The sequence below is a fragment of the Hypanus sabinus genome, chromosome 26 (genome assembly GCF_030144855.1).
Source record: "Hypanus sabinus isolate sHypSab1 chromosome 26, sHypSab1.hap1, whole genome shotgun sequence".
In the NCBI taxonomy this organism is placed as follows: Eukaryota; Metazoa; Chordata; class Chondrichthyes; order Myliobatiformes; family Dasyatidae; genus Hypanus; species Hypanus sabinus.
The window spans coordinates 20,961,217-20,974,809 of NC_082731.1; positions in this window are offsets into that span (position 1 = coordinate 20,961,217).

Below are 13,593 nucleotides of genomic sequence, written 5' to 3' on the forward strand. Positions count from 1 at the left end.
AGTAAAACAAAGAAAATAACCACAGAACATTTTACACTCAGCCAGTTTCATCATTAATATAGCAATCAATAGAATCCAGGATAGCTGTAGAAGGCGGTACTTTGAATAAAGGAGTCATAGAGTACTCCTCCCTAGTTACCTTCACCGAGGAATGCCGTCACACTTAACCTTTCAAGAATTTGCCGTCAGATTTCCGAGTAGATAATCAGCACAAAACACTGCCTTAGTATCTCCCCCCTCACTTTTTGCACTGCTATTTTTATTATTTATTAAATATATACTTCTTGTGGTAATGCATCATAAATGTTATGCATTGCAATGCACTTCTTACCAACAGAACAAATTACACGTCAGAATCTCGAGGAGCCATGTGAGACATGTGCGTAATTTCATAATCAATTTATCTTAAAGTTTGAAGTTTCAGCTGAACTATTTAACTCCGACAAATTTTGAATCAGTCTCCTTAAAACAAATTATAATAGGATTAATAATCTTTACACTGAGGTCATTCAGACCACATCGTGGAAATGTTTTATGCCGGTGCATTCCTGCGCAACCTATGACACACTGTAGAAATCTCTCCACAAACTGTGAGCATTAAAATCGTCATCTGTGTCTCCTCAAGGAAGAAAAATCATCGTATTTCCTTTGCCGTTTTTTTGCTGTTGTTGTTTCATTTGAAGGGAGATTGAAAACTGATGAAATACGATCTTGCCTGCTCATACAGTGGAAATGGATGAGTGAAACACACTTTAGTGTCTGTAATTTGCCTTATCTGCTATTCCAAAATATGCGCTCTGTGCACAAGCGAGTATGTGATTAGTAAATATAACACGATCACCTCATATATACTGGAGAAGCAATCTGCGAGTATATGAAAATTATGAGCTGAAGAAGATCAGCCGTTTCCGATCACTACTTAGTGGGATCACAATGGGCTATCTACTTTTGAATTGATAGTGAAAACCTGCCATAGACCAGCAATTTAAATTATTGGGAGCAGATGAATCTGCTGGTTACACGGCTCAGACTCCACTGTCGGTGAAATGTAGTAAATATAATAGTGGCGTCTCACCAATAGTAACGTACACATTTATTCGTGTTTCAGGGGAAGTCTGGAACTTTTTGTAAATTAAATTCTTGTCGAGATTTGCAGAAAGCATATTGGTGGACAAAAAGCTGCTTTATTGGGTTTCCTTTTGCTTCCTTTTTAGCTGTGAGAGTAACGGCCTGATGGGAAAGAAATGCAAAATAATGCATGGCCTCTTTCAGCTTCCTTAGTTCTACCTCGCGCAACAATTGCAAGTAGCCACGTCAGATATTAGCTCAATAACAATGCTCAGACGAGGTTAAAAACTAAGTGACTACACCGTTCAATCCTGTTGCGTTTGGTGACCATATATTTGGGCATGGATTACAAAAACCTTCTCAGTTATGACTGGATTGGAGGAGGAGGCATCTATCGAATGGAAGAATGTGACAAACATCGGCTTATTAACTGAGGCATGCAAATTGAACTGAAGTGATAAGAATTTAACAGATTTATTAACAGTGAGTCCAGCTAAAGAAATGTATTTATTTCGCAAAATGAGAAAAGGCAAGGTATTTAAAATCTATTTTTAGGTTTGAAATGATAAATGTTATATTTTCTTGTGGCTATTTTCTCAGTGACCCAAAACAGAAAATACAACTTTCCAGTACAAGGTACTTGTATCATGATAAAAGCAGCTTATTATATATTTCACGAACTTCGACAAAATGGAATGTACAGACAGTGGGGCAATTTGCCAGTTGAAGACGGATTCATCAAAATGTGTCGTACAGTGTCTTCTGATCGTAGATTAAAATTATCAATTGAACGAGGGAATACAGATGGGAGAATTTTAGGAAAAATTAGATGACGAGTTTCTAAATCTGAATATACAGTCAACGTTCAACTGAGAGATTATTTACAATTATCGTGCATATCCAATACGTAGTTTTTGGTGGATAGGCTCTGTAAGGTCATTCAAAATGTTCAATAGTCTTGATAGGTTAGAACGTGTATAATGATTCATTTAGAGTCTCTTACTGTGAATGTTGCAAAAAACAAGTACATTGCTTCAAACAATGAAGACGCATGGTTTCATACGTACTCAGAATTAAGTGACCTAATTTCTGAGAGCAAACGCAATTCATATTGCCAATTGTACAGTGCTTTGGCTTTTAACAGTAGTCAATCGAAATATATTGCGAACGTTTTCTTATGTCTGTGCACGAATGAAAACTGTCGGTAAACGCAATGGATCGTGACTCAGATCACCGCAGGTTGCAAATACACAGCGTTTATTTATATCGGAAACAATCTGACGCTGGCGTTTAAATAGGTAAATCTCGCGAAAATAAACGAGATTCAACAAACCGATCCCGCAATGTTCGATTGATTCCTTGACTGAAATCAAAAGCCACATGATTGTTTCTGAGTGATTTCACTAAACGATAGCTTCTTCACATTTTGAAGTATAATGTTGACTGGATATGTGCGATATTTATGGCCAAGTTTTGCCCCTTTCTATATTAAAATTCCCATTAAAAGGATTCATAGATCCGTACTGATCATTATGTCAGCTTCCGATGTGGAATTGTGAATGTTCAGTGAAATTAAGTAACACATAGGACTTACTGAAGATAGATTGTCTTCGATGAAATTTTAAGCCATCGAAGCACAAAAAAATCCATTGAAAATGCCAGGTGGGTACGTCACTGGTGATAGATTTCGTTGTGACATCATATGAGAGCATGACACTATACCTTTAGAATTCATTTAACATTTACATTAACCTTGATTTGTTCACCCCCTATCGAGCTCTCGAAGAAACTGTGAAAGTGGATTATTGTTTGAGATAGTTGAGTTTTTTAACACCGTGTGCTCATCGCGCAGAGGTACGTGGCTGAGTCAGAGATTATGGCGTTCTTATTCGAGAGTTCGGCATATTTTTTACTGCTATGATAGGAAGCAGATAATCGGTCGGTCTCATCTTCATTTCGGTTTATCATCCTTCCGATGATCCGAATCAAATATTGCGGTCGCTGTCAGGGGCGCTGCCTGTACCAGAAATCAATCGAGGATGCATCATTTGTTCTTAAAGTACAGGTTAGGGTCATCGTCCGTCCTTCTTCTATTGCCATTGCATCCAATGACAGTTCTACGGTGTCTTGAATGTTCCAATCTAGCAGTAAAATTAAACACAAATGATAATAAGCTCTACTTCGAACAACATGGATAAGTAAATAGATAATAAAACGTGTTTACAGAGAATTAGGCCGGACTGGAATGTTACAGTGAAGGAACATCTTACCCAGAAAAAACACAACAATGAGAAGCGGCGTGAGACAGGTCTTCATAATCATCCCGTTTGACTCTGACCTCCCGCGAGCATACAGTGCAGACTCATTGCCAGAGGATAAATACACGTACCCTTGAACAAACCGACCAATCACATCAGGCAACGCAGGTGCTGAATCTCTAAAGACATAATAGGTCAAGGCGTTCAGACGTAGCGCAGGAAATGATATTTTGCGAGCCCGATCGTAGACATGCACAACAAAGGAGTCAAGCACTTTACGAGCTGAAATTTAACTCCGCAGCGCCACGCATATGCGAAGGAATGCGGAGCAGCCGGGATTCTCGTGGCGAACACTGTCAATAAATTCCGCTTGCTCATCGAGACAGAGTAAACGGGAGTGTAACGAACTGTGAGTGCAGCAAAAGATGCAATAACAGTCTTTACTCATCCATGATGTGCATTTCTGGCAGAAGTTAGAAACGGCAGAATTGATCCGAAAAGCAGAAATGAGCACGCTGCGATACTTCGACGTGTTCACATGCAAAAAATGAAAGTAGCTTTTCTCTGAATACCTTACCAGTTAATTAGGTGTATAGAAGTAGTGATTTTTAGTGTATAGCGTGCTGTTACGTGAAGGAAACACTGAGTTCATGTTACATCACCAGGAGCAAAGAAAATATATTTCACCAGATGGCAGCAAAAATTAAGTAATTCCCTCACTTGGACTCTTCATACTTCGATTTTGGCAAGTTTCCTCGACAGCTGTGTTCCCAATGTTTCCGTCTTTTATAATTTTCATGTGAAATGAAAATAATCAATTTACGTCAGTAACTGCAGACAAAAGATAGTCTGTCTTTTGATGCAGATTTGTTCTTTCGTAAACTTGGGCTGAAAACTCTCGATGATCAAGTTGATCGATATAAAGGAACGATACAGATACGTAAATAGTAACGTCACGATATGGAACAATGCCTCCTTTCCAGATTGTTGAGATTAATCAACAAAACTGTTGCCTAATTTGAATGAATTTCTCACGCACCATTTTTCTGAGTTAGAGACTGAGAAAGAGTCAAATAAAACCAGATCCACGTTTTTTAGCGATTTTGCAGCAGGATCTGTTGTAGTACCAACCAAGTGGAATTTTTCCGCAAGGTTTGATTAATGAATCACAAGTCGCAAAGATCAAGAACCAATTTGGGACACTGGAATGCGAGGTCTTGGTCTTGGACAGCTGTGTGTGTCGCTCAATATCGGCAAGAGGTAAGAGAGTTTTAATTATCATAAAACCTCGAGGTATCGGAGGTAAACAAATTACCCATTAAGAGAGGCGTTGTGGAAAATTGCAAGTCATGTATATTGAACCAAATCGTCGACTGTATGACAATCAGGTAACACCCAAACGAATAGTGTTTTCAAATATTGACGTTCTCCAAATCAAGGACTTTGAAAGTGCATTCTACCTCGCCGTGTTTTACAATAACTCATATATCATCATACTCTGACTCAGAAACTATTTGCTTTAATTTAAAATAAATTTTCGAACGAAGGCCGATCTCATACAGTGTATATATTTTGAGAAATTAACGGTCTTCGATGTGAACTTGGTCAATATGTCTTTGTAAAGTGACAGAAGTTATGTTGAGTAGGAGGTTCATTCTGATGAATTCTACTAATTCTCTATGTTTGACTCTTTTCACATCTTCAGATAGGTTCGCGTACAAGGGCACTGCATGGTTTTGTTCAATTCAACAGTTTCAAAGTTACATAAATCTTCCTGAATTTCACAAATGAAAGACAACTTGAAACAAACATCCACATTATCACACAGCATCTCTGCAGTGCCAGGAAGACTTCATGCTATTCGTGTTATATCTGACATTCTGTTCAAAAGTATTACGACCCAGTGTAATATGCAGAGCTAGTGACAACCGTGCAACTGAGACCCGAGTATTAATAATAATTGTTAGGGAACCCTTCAGAATAAGGAGACAATTAACTAATAATCGAAGTTTAATCTAATATCATCAGACATTTTTGAGTATTTTTTTCACTGCAATTTTTATTGTTTCGCTCTTACTATGACGCCTATGGACTATGTTGATGCAACTTTATTACACAGGGTTCATACGTCGTTTCAAATAGGGAATTAATTCAGGCAGACATGGAAAATAAAAAAAATAAAGAACTTATACGGTAAGTACCTATGTGCCTCGTGACTGTTTCATTTTCAGCTTTGACGAAGCATTCTATCCCAAGAAGTTACAAAAACAGGAAAACATGTTTAATATTTTGGTTCAATTAAAGAGCGTTATTAATAGCTCATCTTTTATTAGCTATGGAAACAAACAAGAGGGTTAAAAAAACAGGTTTATATCAGGAAATGAGAGCGTCCCGAATGAAAGAAGGTCTCATAGTGAACTCAGCTCAATCCAGAAGTGAATAATTTTCCTCAATTTAGAATGAATTATTTAATTTTTATCTAACTTCTCCAAGCTTACATTTCTTTCTCTGCTGTTTTTTAAACAAATTTAATTACAATATCTTTCATTCAAATTATTTCTAAATGTAAATAAGTTATGGCACGAACAATCAAATAGATGGTTCTGGAGATAAAAGAATAAATAACCAATCAGATCAAAACAATCTAATGGGGTATAAAACGATTCAGCAGATACAGCGTCTCATTATGACACTACAGAAATGAGACACCTGCCACCGGAGAGCGCGATTATTCAGGAACATTCCAAAACGATTGTTAACTCGACAGTTACTCTCACTTCCAGTTAGGCAATATCTGCTTTTCGAATGGTTGTACCCTCTGGGACATCAGATTCCTTCCAAGTAATATCGTCGATAGTGTATTTTGTGCTCCGATACTGAAATGTTCAAAATAATCTTTATAATATAGGTTCTCATAGCATGTCTCTGTTCATGTTATGAAATTGATGCTCAACATGTAAGACGAGCAAAAATATAGATTTCTAAATGAAAAAAAGGTAATTTGTAATCAAATCCCTGTCGCAAACAACTGTTTCCTGCCGTTAACGGATTCACGATGCCTGAGTTGGAGTGTCGCTATGTGCAAAGCAAGAATCGGATAACTAAGGTGCAATCCATTTCTGCTTCTGAACACGCTTACCCTCCTGCAGCTTCACTGTGAACACTAGGTAGAAATTAATTTTAATTCGACAAAATAAATGATGTATAATCGGATATGATGTTAAGGTAATTTTTTGTCACCTTTAAAACAGAAGAAGGGTTAACCAATCGACCCAGTAATGAAGGAGCTCCCGGGATGCATTGTAATCAGATTGTTGGGTTCTGCCAAAACACAAATTGCGTGAGCGTTTAGTTGAATTTATCTGTCATCCTCAGCCGTTGGATAAATTCTTTTTCAATCTTTTTATTAAATTTCATATATAAAAAAAAACAACACATAATAATGAATAGATTACATATTCAATAAACTTGAGATTATATTAGTAATAGGATAATAATATCCTATTAAACATCAATCAACAAAAGGTACATAAATCAATCAAGTCTATATAAATATATATGAAAAAAAACAAAAATAATCATCGAAAAAAGAAAAAAAAATTGAAATTATATATGAGAAAAAATATATATTGAAAAAAATACTAAACTAAACTAACATGGGCAATAATAGCACTTTATAAATATATGAAGGTGTCAAGAAAAGAACTCCGGAACTCCATACCTGAACAAGGATAAGTAGAGAAAAGGATCTGAAATAGGCCAAATTAATTCATATGAAAGTGTCGAATAAATGGTCCCCAGGTTTCTTCAAATTTAATTGAAGAATCAAAGATAGTGCTTCTGATTTTTTCCAAACTCAAATAAGAAATAGTTTGGGAGAACCACTGAAATGTAGTAGGAGGATTTACTTCTTTCCAGTTTTGTAATATAGACCTTCTGGCAATTAATGTTACAAAGGCAATCATTCGTCTGATTGAAGGGGAAAGCTGATTGCCATCTTCATTTGGTATACCGAAAATTGCAGTAATAAAATGGGGTTGTAATGACATCAAAAATGTCCTTCCAATAGTTATGTAAAGTGGGACATGTCCAAAACATGTGAGTCAATGAAGCCTCTTCTAAGTGACATCTGTCACATTGAGGATTAATATGCGAGTAAAATCGGGCAAGCTTATCTTTAGACATATAAGCTCTATGTACAATTTTAAATTGTATTAAAGCATGTTTAGCACAAATAGAAGAGGAATTAACCATTTGTAAATTTTTTTCCCATTTATCTGTTGATATATTACATCGAAGTTCTTTTTCCCATTCTTGTCTAATTCTATCCGATATTTCTGGCTGTATCTTCATAATCATGTTATAAATAAAAGCTACTAATCCCTTCTGACAAGGATTAAAAGTAAAAATCAAATCTGAAAAATCCGATGGAGTTGAATTAGGAAAAGATGAAAGAATTTTATGTAAGAAATTTCTGATTTGTAATTATCTAAAAAAATTAGATTTAGGTAATTCAAATTTGTTGGATAGTTGATCAAAAGACATCAAAGTACCTTCAAAAAAAAGATCACGAAAACATTTTATACCTTTCCTTTTCCATATACTAAAAGCTTGATCTGTCAATGAAGGTTTGAAAAAAAAAATACATAAAATAGGGCTGTCCAGAGCAAAGTTTTTCAGATTAAAGAATTTGCGAAATTGAAACCAAATTCGTAGTGTATGTTTAACAACAGGGTTAGATATCTGTTTATTGAATTTGGCTAAATCAATAGGAAGAAAAGAATCAAGAACGGAAAATATAGAATATCCCTTAACCTCACTACATTCCAAATTTACCCACTGTGGGCACACAGGTGAATCCAAATCTAGTTTCCAGTACATTAGGTTACGAATATTATTCGCCCAATAATAAATTCTAAAGTTAGGTAAAGCTAGACCACCATCTTTTTTAGACTTTTGTAATTGCCTTTTGCTTAACCTAGGATTTTTATTTTGCCACACTAATGAGGAAATTTTTGAATCAATATTATCAAAAAAAGATTTAGGAATAAAAATTGGTAAAGCTTGGAATAAATATAAAAATTTCGGTAAAATCATCATTTTAATAGCATTAATCCGACCAACTAATGATAAAAATAAGGGAGACCATCTTGTAGTAAGTTGTTGAATTTGATGAAGCATAGGTAAAAAATTCAGTCCAAATAAATCTTTATATTTCTTGGTGATTTTTATACCTAAATAGATAAAGTTATCATTAACAACTTTAAATGGCATCCTATCACTCAATAAGGTTTGCGCGTTTAAAGGGAATAACTCACTCTTATCTAAGTTTAGCTTTTAACCAGAAAAGCTACCAAATTGAGCCAACAAGGATAAAATAGCAGGAATAGACCTACTAGGATTAGAAATATATAACAACAAATCATCAGCATAAAGCGATAATTTGTATAACTTCTCATTACGGGTAATACCAAAAATATTAGGAGACTCACGAATAGCAATAGCTAAAGGTTCTAATGCAATATTAAATAATAAAGGACTTAAAGGACAACCTTGTCTCGTACCACGAGATAATTGAAAAAAAGAGGATCTATAATTATTTGTAAGAACAGAAGCAACAGGTTTATAATATATTAATTTAATCCATGATATAAAATTAGGACTAATATTAAAGTTTCTCAATGCATTAAATAAATATGTCCATTCAACTCTATCAAAGGCTTTTTCAGCATCTAATGAGATAACACATTCTGGGGTTGTAGGTGATGAAGTATAAATTATGTTAATCAATTTTCTAATATTAAAAAAGGAATACCGATTCCTAATAAAACCAGTTTGATCTTCTGAAATAATCTGTGGTAATACCTTTTCTAATCTAATGGCTAAAATTTTTGTAAGAATCTTAGAGTCTACATTTAATAATGATACAGGGCGATAAGATGCACATAAAGTAGGATCTTTATCTTTTTTAAGAATTAGAGAGATAGTAGCTTCATAAAACGATTGAGGTAATCTCTTTTTAACAAACGCATCATTAAAGATTTCACATAGCCAAGGAGAAAGCAATAAAGAAAAAGTTTTAAAAAATTCTACAATAAAACCATCCGGACCAGGAGCTTTCCCTGAATTCATTGATGAGATCGCCTCTCTTATTTCATCCATAGAAATAGGAGCATCAAGCAAGCTACAATCTTCATCTATCAGTTTAGGAATATTCAAGTTATTAAAAAAATTATCCATCGTAAACCGGTCACCGTCAAATTCTGATTGATATAAAGATTTATAAAAATCTTGAAAAGTGTTATTGATTTCTTTATAATCAGTAGTTAAATTACCGTCTTGTTTACGAATTTTAATAATTTGTCGCTTAGTCGAAATAGCTTTTAATTGATTAGCTAACAATTTACCAGTTCGATCACTATGAATATAAAATTGATCCCTAGTCTTAATTAATTGATTCTCAATTGAAGAAGATAATAATAAACTATGTTCCATTTGAAGCTCAACTCTCTTCTTATAAAGTTCTGTGGTAGGAGTAACGGAATAAATCTTATCAATTTCTTTAATTTTATCCACCAATAAAGCTATATCTGAATATCTTTGTTTTCTTTTACCAGCGGAATATGAAATAATTTGTCCACGAATAAAAGCCTTGAAAGAGTCCCAAAGTATTCCTTTATCAATCTCTTCATTATAGTTTGTTGAAAAAAATAAGTCAATTTGTTGTTTTATGAAGGTAATAAATTCTGGATCTTGAAGCAAAGTAGCATTAAGTCTCCAAGATCTAGTATTGATAGAAGAGTCCGGAATCTTGATAGGTAACTTCAAAGGCGCATGTTCCGAAATAGCAATAGAATCGTATTTACAATCAATAACATCTGTTAATAATGATGATCAATAAGGAAATAATCAATTCTAGAATAACTATGATATACATGTGAAAAAAATGAAAATTCTTTATCTTTAGGGTTCAAAAACCGCCATATTTCAGTAATTCCAGAATCAACCATAAAAGAATTAATAAGTAAAGCTGATCTATTCGGAAGAGTTCGAATAGGTTTAGATCTATCCATCGAAGGATTCAAACAACAATTAAAGTCTCCACCCATAATCAACATATATTCATTCAAGTTAGGAAGAGAAGTAAATAAACGTTTAAAAAATTCAGGACAATCAAAGTTTGGAGCATAAATATTAACTAAAACAACTTTCCGATTAAAAAGTGAACCAGTTATCAACAAAAATCTACCCTGTGGATCAGAAATAATTTCATAATGTGTAAACGAAATTGAGGCGTCTATAAAAATAGACACACCCCTAATTTTAGCGGTACAATTTGAGTGAAATTGTTGTGCTTTCCAGAACCTAAAAAAACGTTGATTATCCTCCCTCCTAATATGGGTCTCCTGTGCAAAAATAATATTAGCGTTCAATCTATGGAATACTTTAAATATTTTTTTACGTTTAATCGGATGATTTAAACCATTAGTATTCCACGAGATAAAGTTAATAGATTTATCCATCATACCAATATTAATTGTGTGTATCATAAAAGGTTAAAAAGACACATAACCCACAATTTAGGAAGAAGGAAAATTGATTCAGGAGCAACCGGAGATCCTGACACCTCAACAATATTAACAATTTAAAGTCAGCCCATAAACTAAAAGCAAAAAAATAAAAAGCAAAAGCGTGAAAAAAGATCCCTCCCCCCTCCCCCCACCCTTTGAAAGAAAGCCAAGCGGCAGGCGCATAAACTAATACTAATATTACCCCCATTTCAAGATGGCAGCTCCATAAGAAATTTTTTTTTAAGAAAAAACTATATAACACCCTAATTAAAATATAGAGTTGCAAAAAAAAAAATATATATATATATATACCTACATATATATATATATATACATACACATACACACACACATCAGTCAAGTAAAAAAAAAACTAAAATAGTAAAACCAGAAAAATCATTAATAAAAAAAAATGAACATTAAAGTTTAAAAATGTAATACACCTTTAAAAAAGAAATTCCATATTCAGATACAAAGATGACGTTTCACAAGCCAAGACCTATGGGAAGAAGAAACGACATTTTGAGAAAGCCATATTACAAAATATGAATATAAATTCAGCAATCTAATAAGAAAATTTAGTAAAAAAAAAGTTATCAAAATAGAATTTTTTTAAAAAAAAAAGATTTAATAGACACTACAACATATATAAAAAAAAGACTAAAAAAAAGAATTCAAAACCTTTGTTCCATTTCTAAATACAGGCAAGCAAATAAACGCTTATAAAAAGTAAAGACTTATGGGAAGAAGAAACGACATTTTGAAAAAATAATTCATTATTACAAAATACAAACGTGTATAAAAAAGGATATTATAAAAATTAAAACAGCATCTATAAGCAATAATAATAGTAGTAAAAAAAAAACCCAGACCCATAGTTCAAAATAAAAAGTTATAACCCAACTTCCAGGGTTAAAACTTAAAATGAAATGGCATCCTCTCTCCAAAAAAAAAATCTTCAATGTAACTCATAGTTCAAGTTGCACTAGAGGATCGATATTGTTCAACAAATTTCTTCGCTTCTTCCGGAGTGTTAAAAAAATGTAGACTGTTGTCGTGCGGCACAATTCTAAGCTTCGCTGGATACATTAAAGCTTGTTTAAATCCAATCGAATGAATCTCTGCCATCACTGGTTTAAAAGCGATTCTGGCTTTCATTACTTCATACGAATAATCCTCAACAATTCGAAATGAGTAGTTTTTGTAGGAGATCATACCTTTTTTACGAGCTAATCGAATTAGAAGCTCTTTCTCACGAGGATAATGAAGGCGAACAATCACCGCTCGTGGTTTATCAGACACAGACGAAAACCTCGCAACTCTATGAGCGCGGTCGATAACAGGTTCATTTTTCAAACCTTCACCACCGAAAATTTCCCACAGTAATTTAGAGAAAAATTCAGTTAAATCACCGGACTCAACTTTTTCGGGAATTCCGATGATGCGCAAATTCTGTCTGCGAGAACGATTTTCAAGATCAGTAATTTTAAACTTATACTGATCTAAAGTTTTAGCAGTCGACTCTATCTTCTTCTCTAACACTTCAATTGTACGTGCTTTTTCACAAATTGATTGTTCAAGAGTCGTGATCTTATTTCCATGCTGTTGAACCTCTAACGCCTGCGACTGAAACTTAATTTCAAGCGATTTAACAACTCCTTCAAGATCGGATATTTTCGTAGTAATCCTCTTTTCCAAACTTAACAGTTTACTGTCCAATTTACCTTCTAGTCTGCCTTCCAGACCCGCAAGTTTAGCATCCAGTTTACTGTCCAATTTACCTTCCATACCCGCAAATTTAACATCCAGTTTAATGTCCAAAAGACCAGAAATTGCGTCGATGGATACAGGATCCTTAGCCGATTTCTTACTTGTAGCCATTTTAGGTTTGACAAGATTAGATCAAATATTATTTTTGGAAAAAAGGGTCAATCAAAGGTAGCAACTCATATGATTAAGTTCGAAAAGATCTAATTAAAGGGTGATTATAGTTGAAAAAATAAAGAGCGCCTAAAAGGCAGATGCTTACGTCGCCATCTTGAAACTCCACCCCCCAGCCGTTGGATAAATTGTTTAAGAATAGAAATTCATCCCGACTTCGCACCTAATATTTGATTTGTAGAGCATGCCAATTCTTTCTTTACTTCTTTTGTTTGTTTGTTTGATTACTTGTTTACTTCATGAGATACAATGAGGAATTTGCCGGTTTTGCACTTCGAGGTAGGCAGCCCGTCAATTACCAGATAAAATCCGAGCCTAATCACGTTATAGTTTATAATAAAAAATCAACAGTCCAACGACGACCAAAAGTTGGGCAGTTGGAGGAACAAAGAGTAAACGAACTAAATCCCAGGTTGTCGTGGTGAAAATGGAATCCCTTTATAAGTAGTTGTGCGGATTGAATACATGTTATATGTTATAAGTACAGTAGAAAGTTGTACTAACCGGAATGCTTCTGTGCCGTTGCTTGACCTCTCACGCTTTTTAAGAAATGTTATATACCCCTTTGGTATCTTGTGACTCTCTTATAACCATGACGTAATCGGGTATCTGGTGAACAGGATGTGATCGTCTTCTGATGGAGCGGTGATATAATTACCCGCCTGTGTGACGTCACTTGATGTAATTTTCCCACCAGTCAGAGGTCTTATAATGGCCTTTTCCAAAGGTATAAAATGGGGATGCCTTGCTGTGAA